The 15,432-nt window shown below is 47.1% G+C and overlaps 13 non-coding genes across 13 annotated transcripts; 5 read left to right on the plus strand and 8 right to left on the minus strand.

Moving 5' to 3' along the window:
* Positions 1-621: 621 nt before the first annotated feature.
* On the minus strand, positions 622-703 carry trnal-uag (transfer RNA leucine (anticodon UAG)). Its single transcript has one exon. It is a non-coding gene; the product is annotated as a tRNA-Leu (tRNA).
* Positions 704-1,168: 465 nt separating this feature from the next.
* On the plus strand, positions 1,169-1,287 carry trnal-caa (transfer RNA leucine (anticodon CAA)). The gene is made up of 2 exons: positions 1,169-1,206; positions 1,242-1,287. It is a non-coding gene; the product is annotated as a tRNA-Leu (tRNA).
* A 1,306-nt stretch (positions 1,288-2,593) lies between these two features.
* trnal-uag (transfer RNA leucine (anticodon UAG)) lies at positions 2,594-2,675 on the minus strand. The gene has a single exon. It is a non-coding gene; the product is annotated as a tRNA-Leu (tRNA).
* A 465-nt stretch (positions 2,676-3,140) lies between these two features.
* On the plus strand, positions 3,141-3,259 carry trnal-caa (transfer RNA leucine (anticodon CAA)). Its single transcript has 2 exons — positions 3,141-3,178; positions 3,214-3,259. It is a non-coding gene; the product is annotated as a tRNA-Leu (tRNA).
* A 1,305-nt stretch (positions 3,260-4,564) lies between these two features.
* Positions 4,565-4,646, minus strand: trnal-uag (transfer RNA leucine (anticodon UAG)). Its single transcript has one exon. It is a non-coding gene; the product is annotated as a tRNA-Leu (tRNA).
* Positions 4,647-6,536: 1,890 nt separating this feature from the next.
* On the minus strand, positions 6,537-6,618 carry trnal-uag (transfer RNA leucine (anticodon UAG)). The gene has a single exon. It is a non-coding gene; the product is annotated as a tRNA-Leu (tRNA).
* Positions 6,619-7,083: 465 nt separating this feature from the next.
* Positions 7,084-7,202, plus strand: trnal-caa (transfer RNA leucine (anticodon CAA)). Its single transcript has 2 exons — positions 7,084-7,121; positions 7,157-7,202. It is a non-coding gene; the product is annotated as a tRNA-Leu (tRNA).
* Positions 7,203-8,508: 1,306 nt separating this feature from the next.
* trnal-uag (transfer RNA leucine (anticodon UAG)) lies at positions 8,509-8,590 on the minus strand. Its single transcript has one exon. It is a non-coding gene; the product is annotated as a tRNA-Leu (tRNA).
* A 1,890-nt stretch (positions 8,591-10,480) lies between these two features.
* On the minus strand, positions 10,481-10,562 carry trnal-uag (transfer RNA leucine (anticodon UAG)). The gene has a single exon. It is a non-coding gene; the product is annotated as a tRNA-Leu (tRNA).
* Positions 10,563-12,452: 1,890 nt separating this feature from the next.
* Positions 12,453-12,534, minus strand: trnal-uag (transfer RNA leucine (anticodon UAG)). The gene has a single exon. It is a non-coding gene; the product is annotated as a tRNA-Leu (tRNA).
* Positions 12,535-12,999: 465 nt separating this feature from the next.
* On the plus strand, positions 13,000-13,118 carry trnal-caa (transfer RNA leucine (anticodon CAA)). The gene is made up of 2 exons: positions 13,000-13,037; positions 13,073-13,118. It is a non-coding gene; the product is annotated as a tRNA-Leu (tRNA).
* Positions 13,119-14,424: 1,306 nt separating this feature from the next.
* trnal-uag (transfer RNA leucine (anticodon UAG)) lies at positions 14,425-14,506 on the minus strand. The gene has a single exon. It is a non-coding gene; the product is annotated as a tRNA-Leu (tRNA).
* A 465-nt stretch (positions 14,507-14,971) lies between these two features.
* Positions 14,972-15,090, plus strand: trnal-caa (transfer RNA leucine (anticodon CAA)). The gene is made up of 2 exons: positions 14,972-15,009; positions 15,056-15,090. It is a non-coding gene; the product is annotated as a tRNA-Leu (tRNA).
* Positions 15,091-15,432: the final 342 nt, after the last annotated feature.

Below are 15,432 nucleotides of genomic sequence, written 5' to 3' on the forward strand. Positions count from 1 at the left end.
CCGCGAATGAGAGACTGAAATGTCCTGCTTGGAACTACTGTTGGATTGTGCTTTGTTTTTGAAGGGCTTCCGTTCGAACGTCAGCTGTGCTGCTTGTCTTATGTCAGGCTGAGCAAGCAGAATTGTAGGATGTTACCCGGTAGATTGGAAAATGCGAGTTGTTGGGAGATATCTGTGCGTATGAATGTTGGTTGAATTGTAGGGACGATGAACTTAATGACTGGCGCTGCCTGAAAGGACACGCAGTAAGAATGAATGGGAGTGTGTGTGAAGTTGAAACACATTTTTCTGGAGCTGCTGTGCCCAGTTGTCAGGATGGCTGAGTGGAGTAAGGTGCCAGAATCAAGGACTGTTAATCCTGAGCTTACCAAAGATTGGCGAATTCAGGTGCTTTTCTCGGGCCATGGGTTGCACTCTGACCTCTGACATGACATTGCTACCCACACAAATGCATCCAGTGTCAAAATTTGCAAGTGGCCACTTCAAACACCTCAACGGTATTCAACAAACTAATGGACTTGTTTTCCCCTCACCTCACCAAAATTGTCACGTCATGACGCAGCAGCCACACACTGCTTCAGGCGGAGAGAGGCAAATAGTACACGCCCCAAATTCAGGGGTTGGCAGCGGTGGGATTCGAACCCACGCCTCCGAAGAGATTGGAGCCTAAATCCAGCGCCTTAGACCACTCGGCCACGCTACCACTGAAAGCTGCGTCCGTTTTGAAAGCAACGACCAGTGAGTAAAATGTGAATTTGCCTTGCGATAGGTAATAATTCAGGAAATTAAAGTCGTCGACGGTAAATTCTCGATAACCGATTTTGCAACACACAGGTCAGAGGAACCTAAATGTCCACAGGGCAATACCAGTAATTAGATGCATGTTGGAACAAACTAGTTGTGACTTCCATTCAAAATTTATTCCGATATCAACATCACTGCAAAAAGCAGATTATCTGGTCATGATCACATTGCTGTTTGTGGGATCTTGCTGTGCGCAAATTGGCTAGCGCCTTTTCGACATTACAACAGTGCCTCAACTTTAAAAATACTTCATTGGCTGTAAAGCGCTTTGGGAGGACCTGAGCTCGTGAAAGGAACGATTGTGATGCTGCTCAGTGAGTGTGCGGAAATTGGAGCACATTTTTCTCACCTTGCGCTGCCCATTGTCAGAATGGCCGAGTGGTCTAAGGTGCCAGACTCAAGGACTGTTAATCTTTGCCTTACCAAAGGTTGCTGTATTCTGGTCCCTTTCTAGGGGCGTGGGTTGGAATCCCACTTCTGACATTACCTTTTTATCCACACAAATGCAGCCAGCTTCAAAAATGCCTGCTCAACTGGGCTTCAATTTACAAGTGGCCACCTCGCACACCTCAACGGTATTGCCGTTATCCAACAAACTGAAGGACCACTCACAGACCAACTTATCTTCCTCTCTAAACTTATCACATCCTAACCCTGTTCTCGGGGATAAGGCTTCAAATCACGCTTCTCCTTTCAACCCTTTGCCACACGAAAAAGCAGCACACTCAGAGCATTACATTGTTACCCTCCCGCGTTGCTGAATTCCACATTGTTTTCTTGTGCTGTGGCTTTCAACCCCGGTGGTGTTTCTCAGAACAGGGCAGCAGAGTCAAAGAATGGGACTTCTTCCACACAAAGGCTTCCGAATTGTGCTCTGTTACTCAGGGAATGACTTCCACTGTTAATTCTGACATTAACATTTTGCCAGCAAAGAAGGCACCAGAGCCAAGCGAATCAGGCACCAACACGGAAAAGTTGCCAGAGTCGTTGCCTTTGTGGACTGAGCCCTTCAAGTGGTAACGCTCAGACTGATGCTTCAGGCCAAGGGCACAATAGCTGCAGAGCACCTTGTTTCCCTTCACAGAGCTAGGAGATCCTGGTGACGTTCTGCGGCGCAGGGCTCCAAATAGCACTTGCCACATCAATGTATTGTGTGAATTGAAAAAGCCCGCGAATGAGAGACTGAAATGTCCTGCTTGGAACTACTGTTGGATTGTGCTTTGTTTTTGAAGGGCTTGCGTTCGAACGTCAGCTGTGCTGCTTGTCTTATGTCAGGCTGAGCAAGCAGAATTGTAGGATGTTACCCGGTAGATTGGAAAATGCGAGTTGTTGGGAGATATCTGTGCGTATGAATGTTGGTTGAATTGTAGGGCCGATGAACTTAATGACTGGCGCTGCCTGAAAGGACACGCAGTAAGAATGAATGGGAGTGTGTGTGAAGTTGAAACACATTTTTCTGGAGCTGCTGTGCCCAGTTGTCAGGATGGCTGAGTGGAGTAAGGTGCCAGAATCAAGGACTGTTAATCCTGAGCTTACCAAAGATTGGCGAATTCAGGTGCTTTTCTCGGGCCATGGGTTGCACTCTGACCTCTGACATGACATTGCTACCCACACAAATGCATCCAGTGTCAAAATTTGCAAGTGGCCACTTCAAACACCTCAACGGTATTCAACAAACTAATGGACTTGTTTTCCCCTCACCTCACCAAAATTGTCACGTCATGACGCAGCAGCCACACACTGCTTCAGGCGGAGAGAGGCAAATAGTACACGCCCCAAATTCAGGGGTTGGCAGCGGTGGGATTCGAACCCACGCCTCCGAAGAGATTGGAGCCTAAATCCAGCGCCTTAGACCACTCGGCCACGCTACCACTGAAAGCTGCGTCCGTTTTGAAAGCAACGACCAGTGAGTAAAATGTGAATTTGCCTTGCGATAGGTAATAATTCAGGAAATTAAAGTCGTCGACGGTAAATTCTCGATAACCGATTTTGCAACACACAGGTCAGAGGAACCTAAATGTCCACAGGGCAATACCAGTAATTAGATGCATGTTGGAACAAACTAGTTGTGACTTCCATTCAAAATTTATTCCGATATCAACATCACTGCAAAAAGCAGATTATCTGGTCATGATCACATTGCTGTTTGTGGGATCTTGCTGTGCGCAAATTGGCTAGCGCCTTTTCGACATTACAACAGTGCCTCAACTTTAAAAATACTTCATTGGCTGTAAAGCGCTTTGGGAGGACCTGAGCTCGTGAAAGGAACGATTGTGATGCTGCTCAGTGAGTGTGCGGAAATTGGAGCACATTTTTCTCACCTTGCTCTGCCCATTGTCAGAATGGCCGAGTGGTCTAAGGTGCCAGACTCAAGGACTGTTAATCTTTGCCTTACCAAAGGTTGCTGTATTCTGGTCCCTTTCTAGGGGCGTGGGTTGGAATCCCACTTCTGACATTACCTTTTTATCCACACAAATGCAGCCAGCTTCAAAAATGCCTGCTCAACTGGGCTTCAATTTACAAGTGGCCACCTCGCACACCTCAACGGTATTGCCGTTATCCAACAAACTGAAGGACCACTCACAGACCAACTTATCTTCCTCTCTAAACTTATCACATCCTAACCCTGTTCTCGGGGATAAGGCTTCAAATCACGCTTCTCCTTTCAACCCTTTGCCACACGAAAAAGCAGCACACTCAGAGCATTACATTGTTACCCTCCCGCGTTGCTGAATTCCACATTGTTTTCTTGTGCTGTGGCTTTCAACCCCGGTGGTGTTTCTCAGAACAGGGCAGCAGAGTCAAAGAATGGGACTTCTTCCACACAAAGGCTTCCGAATTGTGCTCTGTTACTCAGGGAATGACTTCCACTGTTAATTCTGACATTAACATTTTGCCAGCAAAGAAGGCACCAGAGCCAAGCGAATCAGGCACCAACACGGAAAAGTTGCCAGAGTCGTTGCCTTTGTGGACTGAGCCCTTCAAGTGGTAACGTTCAGACTGATGCTTCAGGCCAAGGGCACAATAGCTGCAGAGCACCTTGTTTCCCTTCACAGAGCTAGGAGATCCTGGTGACGTTCTGCGGCGCAGGGCTCCAAATAGCACTTGCCACATCAATGTATTGTGTGAATTGAAAAAGCCCGCGAATGAGAGACTGAAATGTCCTGCTTGGAACTACTGTTGGATTGTGCTTTGTTTTTGAAGGGCTTGCGTTCGAACGTCAGCTGTGCTGCTTGTCTTATGTCAGGCTGAGCAAGCAGAATTGTAGGATGTTACCCGGTAGATTGGAAAATGCGAGTTGTTGGGAGATATCTGTGCGTATGAATGTTGGTTGAATTGTAGGGACGATGAACTTAATGACTGGCGCTGCCTGAAAGGACACGCAGTAAGAATGAATGGGAGTGTGTGTGAAGTTGAAACACATTTTTCTGGAGCTGCTGTGCCCAGTTGTCAGGATGGCTGAGTGGAGTAAGGTGCCAGAATCAAGGACTGTTAATCCTGAGCTTACCAAAGATTGGCGAATTCAGGTGCTTTTCTCGGGCCATGGGTTGCACTCTGACCTCTGACATGACATTGCTACCCACACAAATGCATCCAGTGTCAAAATTTGCAAGTGGCCACTTCAAACACCTCAACGGAATTCAACAAACAAATGGACTTGTTTTCCCCTCACCTCACCAAAATTGTCACGTCATGACGCAGCAGCCACACACTGCTTCAGGCGGAAGAGGCAAATAGTACACGCCCCAAATTCAGGGGCTGGCAGCGGTGGGATTCGAACCCACGCCTCCGAAGAGATTGGAGCCTAAATCCAGCGCCTTAGACCACTCGGCCACGCTACCACTGAAAGCTGCGTCCGTTTTGAAAGCAACGACCAGTGAGTAAAATGTGAATTTGCCTTGCGATAGGTAATAATTAAGGAAATTAAAGTCGTCGACGGTAAATTCTCGATAACCGATTTTGCAACACACAGGTCAGAGGAACCTAAATGTCCACAGGGCAATACCAGTAATTAGATGCATGTTGGAACAAACTAGTTGTGACTTCCATTCAAAATTTATTCCGATATCAACATCACTGCAAAAAGCAGATTATCTGGTCATGATCACATTGCTGTTTGTGGGATCTTGCTGTGCGCAAATTGGCTAGCGCCTTTTCGACATTACAACAGTGCCTCAACTTTAAAAATACTTCATTGGCTGTAAAGCGCTTTGGGAGGACCTGAGCTCGTGAAAGGAACGATTGTGATGCTGCTCAGTGAGTGTGCGGAAATTGGAGCACATTTTTCTCACCTTGCGCTGCCCATTGTCAGAATGGCCGAGTGGTCTGAGGTGCCAGACTCAAGGACTGTTAATCTTTGCCTTACCAAAGGTTGCTGTATTCTGGTCCCTTTCTAGGGGCGTGGGTTGGAATCCCACTTCTGACATTACCTTTTTATCCACACAAATGCAGCCAGCTTCAAAAATGCCTGCTCAACTGGGCTTCAATTTACAAGTGGCCACCTCGCACACCTCAACGGTATTGCCGTTATCCAACAAACTGAAGGACCACTCACAGACCAACTTATCTTCCTCTCTAAACTTATCACATCCTAACCCTGTTCTCGGGGATAAGGCTTCAAATCACGCTTCTCCTTTCAACCCTTTGCCACACGAAAAAGCAGCACACTCAGAGCATTACATTGTTACCCTCCCGCGTTGCTGAATTCCACATTGTTTTCTTGTGCTGTGGCTTTCAACCCCGGTGGTGTTTCTCAGAACAGGGCAGCAGAGTCAAAGAATGGGACTTGTTCCACACAAAGGCTTCCGAATTGTGCTCTGTTACTCAGGGAATGACTTCCACTGTTAATTCTGACATTAACATTTTGCCAGCAAAGAAGGCACCAGAGCCAATCGAATCAGGCACCAACACGGAAAAGTTGCCAGAGTCGTTGCCTTTGTGGACTGAGCCCTTCAAGTGGTAACGCTCAGACTGATGCTTCAGGCCAAGGGCACAATAGCTGCAGAGCACCTTGTTTCCCTTCACAGAGCTAGGAGATCCTGGTGACGTTCTGCGGCGCAGGGCTCCAAATAGCACTTGCCACATCAATGTATTGTGTGAATTGAAAAAGCCCGCGAATGAGAGACTGAAATGTCCTGCTTGGAACTACTGTTGGATTGTGCTTTGTTTTTGAAGGGCTTCCGTTCGAACGTCAGCTGTGCTGCTTGTCTTATGTCAGGCTGAGCAAGCAGAATTGTAGGATGTTACCCGGTAGATTGGAAAATGCGAGTTGTTGGGAGATATCTGTGCGTATGAATGTTGGTTGAATTGTAGGGACGATGAACTTAATGACTGGCGCTGCCTGAAAGGACACGCAGTAAGAATGAATGGGAGTGTGTGTGAAGTTGAAACACATTTTTCTGGAGCTGCTGTGCCCAGTTGTCAGGATGGCTGAGTGGAGTAAGGTGCCAGAATCAAGGACTGTTAATCCTGAGCTTACCAAAGATTGGCGAATTCAGGTGCTTTTCTCGGGCCATGGGTTGCACTCTGACCTCTGACATGACATTGCTACCCACACAAATGCATCCAGTGTCAAAATTTGCAAGTGGCCACTTCAAACACCTCAACGGTATTCAACAAACTAATGGACTTGTTTTCCCCTCACCTCACCAAAATTGTCACGTCATGACGCAGCAGCCACACACTGCTTCAGGCGGAGAGAGGCAAATAGTACACGCCCCAAATTCAGGGGTTGGCAGCGGTGGGATTCGAACCCACGCCTCCGAAGAGATTGGAGCCTAAATCCAGCGCCTTAGACCACTCGGCCACGCTACCACTGAAAGCTGCGTCCGTTTTGAAAGCAACGACCAGTGAGTAAAATGTGAATTTGCCTTGCGATAGGTAATAATTCAGGAAATTAAAGTCGTCGACGGTAAATTCTCGATAACCGATTTTGCAACACACAGGTCAGAGGAACCTAAATGTCCACAGGGCAATACCAGTAATTAGATGCATGTTGGAACAAACTAGTTGTGACTTCCATTCAAAATTTATTCCGATATCAACATCACTGCAAAAAGCAGATTATCTGGTCATGATCACATTGCTGTTTGTGGGATCTTGCTGTGCGCAAATTGGCTAGCGCCTTTTCGACATTACAACAGTGCCTCAACTTTAAAAATACTTCATTGGCTGTAAAGCGCTTTGGGAGGACCTGAGCTCGTGAAAGGAACGATTGTGATGCTGCTCAGTGAGTGTGCGGAAATTGGAGCACATTTTTCTCACCTTGCTCTGCCCATTGTCAGAATGGCCGAGTGGTCTAAGGTGCCAGACTCAAGGACTGTTAATCTTTGCCTTACCAAAGGTTGCTGTATTCTGGTCCCTTTCTAGGGGCGTGGGTTGGAATCCCACTTCTGACATTACCTTTTTATCCACACAAATGCAGCCAGCTTCAAAAATGCCTGCTCAACTGGGCTTCAATTTACAAGTGGCCACCTCGCACACCTCAACGGTATTGCCGTTATCCAACAAACTGAAGGACCACTCACAGACCAACTTATCTTCCTCTCTAAACTTATCACATCCTAACCCTGTTCTCGGGGATAAGGCTTCAAATCACGCTTCTCCTTTCAACCCTTTGCCACACGAAAAAGCAGCACACTCAGAGCATTACATTGTTACCCTCCCGCGTTGCTGAATTCCACATTGTTTTCTTGTGCTGTGGCTTTCAACCCCGGTGGTGTTTCTCAGAACAGGGCAGCAGAGTCAAAGAATGGGACTTCTTCCACACAAAGGCTTCCGAATTGTGCTCTGTTACTCAGGGAATGACTTCCACTGTTAATTCTGACATTAACATTTTGCCAGCAAAGAAGGCACCAGAGCCAAGCGAATCAGGCACCAACACGGAAAAGTTGCCAGAGTCGTTGCCTTTGTGGACTGAGCCCTTCAAGTGGTAACGTTCAGACTGATGCTTCAGGCCAAGGGCACAATAGCTGCAGAGCACCTTGTTTCCCTTCACAGAGCTAGGAGATCCTGGTGACGTTCTGCGGCGCAGGGCTCCAAATAGCACTTGCCACATCAATGTATTGTGTGAATTGAAAAAGCCCGCGAATGAGAGACTGAAATGTCCTGCTTGGAACTACTGTTGGATTGTGCTTTGTTTTTGAAGGGCTTGCGTTCGAACGTCAGCTGTGCTGCTTGTCTTATGTCAGGCTGAGCAAGCAGAATTGTAGGATGTTACCCGGTAGATTGGAAAATGCGAGTTGTTGGGAGATATCTGTGCGTATGAATGTTGGTTGAATTGTAGGGACGATGAACTTAATGACTGGCGCTGCCTGAAAGGACACGCAGTAAGAATGAATGGGAGTGTGTGTGAAGTTGAAACACATTTTTCTGGAGCTGCTGTGCCCAGTTGTCAGGATGGCTGAGTGGAGTAAGGTGCCAGAATCAAGGACTGTTAATCCTGAGCTTACCAAAGATTGGCGAATTCAGGTGCTTTTCTCGGGCCATGGGTTGCACTCTGACCTCTGACATGACATTGCTACCCACACAAATGCATCCAGTGTCAAAATTTGCAAGTGGCCACTTCAAACACCTCAACGGAATTCAACAAACAAATGGACTTGTTTTCCCCTCACCTCACCAAAATTGTCACGTCATGACGCAGCAGCCACACACTGCTTCAGGCGGAGAGAGGCAAATAGTACACGCCCCAAATTCAGGGGTTGGCAGCGGTGGGATTCGAACCCACGCCTCCGAAGAGATTGGAGCCTAAATCCAGCGCCTTAGACCACTCGGCCACTCTACCACTGAAAGCTGCGTCCGTTTTGAAAGCAACGACCAGTGAGTAAAATGTGAATTTGCCTTGCGATAGGTAATAATTAAGGAAATTAAAGTCGTCGACGGTAAATTCTCGATAACCGATTTTGCAACACACAGGTCAGAGGAACCTAAATGTCCACAGGGCAATACCAGTAATTAGATGCATGTTGGAACAAACTAGTTGTGACTTCCATTCAAAATTTATTCCGATATCAACATCACTGCAAAAAGCAGATTATCTGGTCATGATCACATTGCTGTTTGTGGGATCTTGCTGTGCGCAAATTGGCTAGCGCCTTTTCGACATTACAACAGTGCCTCAACTTTAAAAATACTTCATTGGCTGTAAAGCGCTTTGGGAGGACCTGAGCTCGTGAAAGGAACGATTGTGATGCTGCTCAGTGAGTGTGCGGAAATTGGAGCACATTTTTCTCACCTTGCGCTGCCCATTGTCAGAATGGCCGAGTGGTCTGAGGTGCCAGACTCAAGGACTGTTAATCTTTGCCTTACCAAAGGTTGCTGTATTCTGGTCCCTTTCTAGGGGCGTGGGTTGGAATCCCACTTCTGACATTACCTTTTTATCCACACAAATGCAGCCAGCTTCAAAAATGCCTGCTCAACTGGGCTTCAATTTACAAGTGGCCACCTCGCACACCTCAACGGTATTGCCGTTATCCAACAAACTGAAGGACCACTCACAGACCAACTTATCTTCCTCTCTAAACTTATCACATCCTAACCCTGTTCTCGGGGATAAGGCTTCAAATCACGCTTCTCCTTTCAACCCTTTGCCACACGAAAAAGCAGCACACTCAGAGCATTACATTGTTACCCTCCCGCGTTGCTGAATTCCACATTGTTTTCTTGTGCTGTGGCTTTCAACCCCGGTGGTGTTTCTCAGAACAGGGCAGCAGAGTCAAAGAATGGGACTTCTTCCACACAAAGGCTTCCGAATTGTGCTCTGTTACTCAGGGAATGACTTCCACTGTTAATTCTGACATTAACATTTTGCCAGCAAAGAAGGCACCAGAGCCAAGCGAATCAGGCACCAACACGGAAAAGTTGCCAGAGTCGTTGCCTTTGTGGACTGAGCCCTTCAAGTGGTAACGCTCAGACTGATGCTTCAGGCCAAGGGCACAATAGCTGCAGAGCACCTTGTTTCCCTTCACAGAGCTAGGAGATCCTGGTGACGTTCTGCGGCGCAGGGCTCCAAATAGCACTTGCCACATCAATGTATTGTGTGAATTGAAAAAGCCCGCGAATGAGAGACTGAAATGTCCTGCTTGGAACTACTGTTGGATTGTGCTTTGTTTTTGAAGGGCTTCCGTTCGAACGTCAGCTGTGCTGCTTGTCTTATGTCAGGCTGAGCAAGCAGAATTGTAGGATGTTACCCGGTAGATTGGAAAATGCGAGTTGTTGGGAGATATCTGTGCGTATGAATGTTGGTTGAATTGTAGGGACGATGAACTTAATGACTGGCGCTGCCTGAAAGGACACGCAGTAAGAATGAATGGGAGTGTGTGTGAAGTTGAAACACATTTTTCTGGAGCTGCTGTGCCCAGTTGTCAGGATGGCTGAGTGGAGTAAGGTGCCAGAATCAAGGACTGTTAATCCTGAGCTTACCAAAGATTGGCGAATTCAGGTGCTTTTCTCGGGCCATGGGTTGCACTCTGACCTCTGACATGACATTGCTACCCACACAAATGCATCCAGTGTCAAAATTTGCAAGTGGCCACTTCAAACACCTCAACGGTATTCAACAAACTAATGGACTTGTTTTCCCCTCACCTCACCAAAATTGTCACGTCATGACGCAGCAGCCACACACTGCTTCAGGCGGAGAGAGGCAAATAGTACACGCCCCAAATTCAGGGGTTGGCAGCGGTGGGATTCGAACCCACGCCTCCGAAGAGATTGGAGCCTAAATCCAGCGCCTTAGACCACTCGGCCACGCTACCACTGAAAGCTGCGTCCGTTTTGAAAGCAACGACCAGTGAGTAAAATGTGAATTTGCCTTGCGATAGGTAATAATTCAGGAAATTAAAGTCGTCGACGGTAAATTCTCGATAACCGATTTTGCAACACACAGGTCAGAGGAACCTAAATGTCCACAGGGCAATACCAGTAATTAGATGCATGTTGGAACAAACTAGTTGTGACTTCCATTCAAAATTTATTCCGATATCAACATCACTGCAAAAAGCAGATTATCTGGTCATGATCACATTGCTGTTTGTGGGATCTTGCTGTGCGCAAATTGGCTAGCGCCTTTTCGACATTACAACAGTGCCTCAACTTTAAAAATACTTCATTGGCTGTAAAGCGCTTTGGGAGGACCTGAGCTCGTGAAAGGAACGATTGTGATGCTGCTCAGTGAGTGTGCGGAAATTGGAGCACATTTTTCTCACCTTGCGCTGCCCATTGTCAGAATGGCCGAGTGGTCTAAGGTGCCAGACTCAAGGACTGTTAATCTTTGCCTTACCAAAGGTTGCTGTATTCTGGTCCCTTTCTAGGGGCGTGGGTTGGAATCCCACATCTGACATTACCTTTTTATCCACACAAATGCAGCCAGCTTCAAAAATGCCTGCTCAACTGGGCTTCAATTTACAAGTGGCCACCTCGCACACCTCAACGGTATTGCCGTTATCCAACAAACTGAAGGACCACTTACAGACCAACTTATCTTCCTCTCTAAACTTATCACATCCTAACCCTGTTCTCGGGGATAAGGCTTCAAATCACGCTTCTCCTTTCAACCCTTTGCCACACGAAAAAGCAGCACACTCAGAGCATTACATTGTTACCCTCCCGCGTTGCTGAATTCCACATTGTTTTCTTGTGCTGTGGCTTTCAACCCCGGTGGTGTTTCTCAGAACAGGGCAGCAGAGTCAAAGAATGGGACTTCTTCCACACAAAGGCTTCCGAATTGTGCTCTGTTACTCAGGGAATGACTTCCACTGTTAATTCTGACATTAACATTTTGCCAGCAAAGAAGGCACCAGAGCCAAGCGAATCAGGCACCAACACGGAAAAGTTGCCAGAGTCGTTGCCTTTGTGGACTGAGCCCTTCAAGTGGTAACGCTCAGACTGATGCTTCAGGCCAAGGGCACAATAGCTGCAGAGCACCTTGTTTCCCTTCACAGAGCTAGGAGATCCTGGTGACGTTCTGCGGCGCAGGGCTCCAAATAGCACTTGCCACATCAATGTATTGTGTGAATTGAAAAAGCCCGCGAATGAGAGACTGAAATGTCCTGCTTGGAACTACTGTTGGATTGTGCTTTGTTTTTGAAGGGCTTGCGTTCGAACGTCAGCTGTGCTGCTTGTCTTATGTCAGGCTGAGCAAGCAGAATTGTAGGATGTTACCCGGTAGATTGGAAAATGCGAGTTGTTGGGAGATATCTGTGCGTATGAATGTTGGTTGAATTGTAGGGACGATGAACTTAATGACTGGCGCTGCCTGAAAGGACACGCAGTAAGAATGAATGGGAGTGTGTGTGAAGTTGAAACACATTTTTCTGGAGCTGCTGTGCCCAGTTGTCAGGATGGCTGAGTGGAGTAAGGTGCCAGAATCAAGGACTGTTAATCCTGAGCTTACCAAAGATTGGCGAATTCAGGTGCTTTTCTCGGGCCATGGGTTGCACTCTGACCTCTGACATGACATTGCTACCCACACAAATGCATCCAGTGTCAAAATTTGCAAGTGGCCACTTCAAACACCTCAACGGTATTCAACAAACAAATGGACTTGTTTTCCCCTCACCTCACCAAAATTGTCACGTCATGACGCAGCAGCCACACACTGCTTCAGGCGGAGAGAGGCAAATAGTACACGCCCCAAATTCAGGGGTTGGCAGCGGTGGGATTCGAACCCACGCCTCCGAAGAGATTGGAACCTAAATCCAGCGCCTTAGACCACTCGGCCACGCTACCACTGAAAGCTGCGTCCGTTTTGAAAGCAACGACCAGTGAGTAAAATGTGAATTTGCCTTGCGATAGGTAATAATTAAGGAAATTAAAGTCGTCGACGGTAAATTCTCGATAACCGATTTTGCAACACACAGGTCAGAGGAACCTAAATGTCCACAGGGCAATACCAGTAATTAGATGCATGTTGGAACAAACTAGTTGTGACTTCCATTCAAAATTTATTCCGATATCAACATCACTGCAAAAAGCAGATTATCTGGTCATGATCACATTGCTGTTTGTGGGATCTTGCTGTGCGCAAATTGGCTAGCGCCTTTTCGACATTACAACAGTGCCTCAACTTTAAAAATACTTCATTGGCTGTAAAGCGCTTTGGGAGGACCTGAGCTCGTGAAAGGAACGATTGTGATGCTGCTCAGTGAGTGTGCGGAAATTGGAGCACATTTTTCTCACCTTGCGCTGCCCATTGTCAGAATGGCCGAGTGGTCTAAGGTGCCAGACTCAAGGACTGTTAATCTTTGCCTTACCAAAGGTTGCTGTATTCTGGTCCCTTTCTAGGGGCGTGGGTTGGAATCCCACTTCTGACATTACCTTTTTATCCACACAAATGCAGCCAGCTTCAAAAATGCCTGCTCAACTGGGCTTCAATTTACAAGTGGCCACCTCGCACACCTCAACGGTATTGCCGTTATCCAACAAACTGAAGGACCACTCACAGACCAACTTATCTTCCTCTCTAAACTTATCACATCCTAACCCTGTTCTCGGGGATAAGGCTTCAAATCACGCTTCTCCTTTCAACCCTTTGCCACACGAAAAAGCAGCACACTCAGAGCATTACATTGTTACCCTCCCGCGTTGCTGAATTCCACATTGTTTTCTTGTGCTGTGGCTTTCAACCCCGGTGGTGTTTCTCAGAACAGGGCAGCAGAGTCAAAGAATGGGACTTCTTCCACACAAAGGCTTCCGAATTGTGCTCTGTTACTCAGGGAATGACTTCCACTGTTAATTCTGACATTAACATTTTGCCAGCAAAGAAGGCACCAGAGCCAAGCGAATCAGGCACCAACACGGAAAAGTTGCCAGAGTCGTTGCCTTTGTGGACTGAGCCCTTCAAGTGGTAACGCTCAGACTGATGCTTCAGGCCAAGGGCACAATAGCTGCAGAGCACCTTGTTTCCCTTCACAGAGCTAGGAGATCCTGGTGACGTTCTGCGGCGCAGGGCTCCAAATAGCACTTGCCACATCAATGTATTGTGTGAATTGAAAAAGCCCGCGAATGAGAGACTGAAATGTCCTGCTTGGAACTACTGTTGGATTGTGCTTTGTTTTTGAAGGGCTTGCGTTCGAACGTCAGCTGTGCTGCTTGTCTTATGTCAGGCTGAGCAAGCAGAATTGTAGGATGTTACCCGGTAGATTGGAAAATGCGAGTTGTTGGGAGATATCTGTGCGTATGAATGTTGGTTGAATTGTAGGGACGATGAACTTAATGACTGGCGCTGCCTGAAAGGACACGCAGTAAGAATGAATGGGAGTGTGTGTGAAGTTGAAACACATTTTTCTGGAGCTGCTGTGCCCAGTTGTCAGGATGGCTGAGTGGAGTAAGGTGCCAGAATCAAGGACTGTTAATCCTGAGCTTACCAAAGATTGGCGAATTCAGGTGCTTTTCTCGGGCCATGGGTTGCACTCTGACCTCTGACATGACATTGCTACCCACACAAATGCATCCAGTGTCAAAATTTGCAAGTGGCCACTTCAAACACCTCAACGGTATTCAACAAACAAATGGACTTGTTTTCCCCTCACCTCACCAAAATTGTCACGTCATGACGCAGCAGCCACACACTGCTTCAGGCGGAGAGAGGCAAATAGTACACGCCCCAAATTCAGGGGTTGGCAGCGGTGGGATTCGAACCCACGCCTCCGAAGAGATTGGAACCTAAATCCAGCGCCTTAGACCACTCGGCCACGCTACCACTGAAAGCTGCGTCCGTTTTGAAAGCAACGACCAGTGAGTAAAATGTGAATTTGCCTTGCGATAGGTAATAATTAAGGAAATTAAAGTCGTCGACGGTAAATTCTCGATAACCGATTTTGCAACACACAGGTCAGAGGAACCTAAATGTCCACAGGGCAATACCAGTAATTAGATGCATGTTGGAACAAACTAGTTGTGACTTCCATTCAAAATTTATTCCGATATCAACATCACTGCAAAAAGCAGATTATCTGGTCATGATCACATTGCTGTTTGTGGGATCTTGCTGTGCGCAAATTGGCTAGCGCCTTTTCGACATTACAACAGTGCCTCAACTTTAAAAATACTTCATTGGCTGTAAAGCGCTTTGGGAGGACCTGAGCTCGTGAAAGGAACGATTGTGATGCTGCTCAGTGAGTGTGCGGAAATTGGAGCACATTTTTCTCACCTTGCGCTGCCCATTGTCAGAATGGCCGAGTGGTCTAAGGTGCCAGACTCAAGGACTGTTAATCTTTGCCTTACCAAAGGTTGCTGTATTCTCGTCCCTTTCTAGGGGCGTGGGTTGGAATCCCACTTCTGACATTACCTTTTTATCCACACAAATGCAGCCAGCTTCAAAAATGCCTGCTCAACTGGGCTTCAATTTACAAGTGGCCACCTCGCACACCTCAACGGTATTGCCGTTATCCAACAAAGTGAAGGACCACTTACAGACCAACTTATCTTCCTCTCTAAACTTATCACATCCTAACCCTGTTCTCGGGGATAAGGCTTCAAATCACGCTTCTCCTTTCAACCCTTTGCCACACGAAAAAGCAGCACACTCAGAGCATTACATTGTTACCCTCCCGCGTTGCTGAATTCCACATTGTTTTCTTGTGCTGTGGCTTTCAACCCCGGTGGTGTTTCTCAGAACAGGGCAGC

The sequence above is a fragment of the Pristiophorus japonicus genome, chromosome 8 (genome assembly GCF_044704955.1).
Source record: "Pristiophorus japonicus isolate sPriJap1 chromosome 8, sPriJap1.hap1, whole genome shotgun sequence".
NCBI lineage: Eukaryota > Metazoa > Chordata > Chondrichthyes > Pristiophoridae > Pristiophorus > Pristiophorus japonicus.